Below are 1,924 nucleotides of genomic sequence, written 5' to 3' on the forward strand. Positions count from 1 at the left end.
ACCTTTGTACGATCTAAATCTTGTTGCCTCATGATTCGTACCTACATTATCACTTCCAAATCCAATGTGTGTGATTTGAGCATAAACACTTTGGTGGGAATCATAAACTCTCAGCATGAATCAGCTCTTTGAAGCAAGTAAAGTCAAGTCAGCTCAGGATTCAGTTTTACGATAGAAGTTTAAATGTTTCAGATCAGTTATATCCTTTCTTAGAAGACACATCAGGTCCGCGTTATTCCATACCTTTAAGCTTCAATGTTCCTACCCATCATTCGGGGATGAATGATCCCAAGGGGGTGATAATGTAACACCCTGTATTTTAGGCTAGAACAAAACCGTCATTTCTATGCGTAGATGATTCAAAAGCCATAAATCCTATGCAAATTTTCCATGTTAATCAATTATATAGTGTAGGAAATTGAATGAGATTTTCATCGATATAAGATTCGCCCAAATCCGATACCCGGGCAAGATGTTACGGCTAATTTTAGGCCTAGTCGTAAAACACCATCATTTTGGTACTTGGCACGTCGCGGAGGTGGTCTATTTAACAATTTTCAAAATTCAGTAGCCTAGCGTGATTGTGACACGTCGCACTGAAGTTCCAGGTCCCAACCAGTGGGACAACGCGGTGACCTCAAGAACCCCATTCGTCATTTTCCAGTGAGCCACTGCGATTTATTCCGTCTCATTAAGGGTATGTTGGGTAATTTCCACCCCTTATCAGTTTAAACATGGGATTTTTATCCCAAGTGACCACATTATTCATATTTTCTTCAAAAAAAAATTACAAGAAACTCTCTCTAGGGTTTCAAACTAAAAATCCAAATATCCTAAGATTTCACCGTGGGTTTTCAATAATTCTATGAGATTTAGAATCCCCATTGCGAGGGCTACAAGAAGCACCCATCAATTGTTCGAATAGCATTCCTAAAGAATGAGTTCATTCAAGAGTCATAAATTAAGGTACGGGGAGTTTTCCTAAAATCTCATGGGTATAGAAATTATGATTTTAAAAATGGGGTTTTGGATTTATGAATATAATCATGTTGTAGAAGTTTTGACGGTATTGTTTTGGTCTTTAGACCTCCCCCAAATTGATTTAAAATTGTATATATATATGTAAGAACACGTTTAAAGATTGATGATTGAATTGAGAGCATGACTCATGAAAAATCCCTCTCTTGTTATGATTTTCCTTTACTCATGATATACTATGGATTGTTTTGAAATGCATCTTGAAGAGCATGATACGAAATGTCTTGATTTATACTATAACTTGAATATGATTTTGAAATAAAAAGAGAGGGTTATGCATGTTGATAAATGTTGAATATACATATAATGAAAGAGTGAATGATTTTGCCAAAAGCACATGACCACCATACGTTTGAAGAATTCTTGCATAGTTTTGACTTATATTTCGGAACATGAATTCATCTCATACTATTGCAAATGTTGGGTGGTCTGAATTGAGTTTTAATGAAAGAATTATGCTTAATGCATTATGGCTCAGAATTACGACTTGCAAGTGTTGGTATGACGATACCAAGATAGACAATGCCATAACAGACTCAGACAAACATAGAAACCAGATTTTCATGACTTAAAATTTTACAATGATACATGTTTAGAAATGAATAAAATTGGGCATAAAGAGATGTTAGGTGGTCCTCCGAAAAAGGCACGAGTTCAGAAATCTTATTGCCCAAAATCATGATTTGCCAATCCGGGTATATTATATTACGCTGGCTTAGTACCCTGTGGCGTATTAGACTCAGACACTCCAACCCTTGCGGAACACTTGGGTTAGGGGCTTCCCCGCCGAGTCAATAGAGGACTCCATATAGCCCGTGGGGTTTTAGACTTGTAGGGGTGTACCACCTAAATCAGAAGCAATACGAAGATCAGAAATTACATTGAT

This window comes from Capsicum annuum, chromosome 12 (assembly GCF_002878395.1).
Source record: "Capsicum annuum cultivar UCD-10X-F1 chromosome 12, UCD10Xv1.1, whole genome shotgun sequence".
Lineage (NCBI taxonomy): Eukaryota > Viridiplantae > Streptophyta > Magnoliopsida > Solanales > Solanaceae > Capsicum > Capsicum annuum.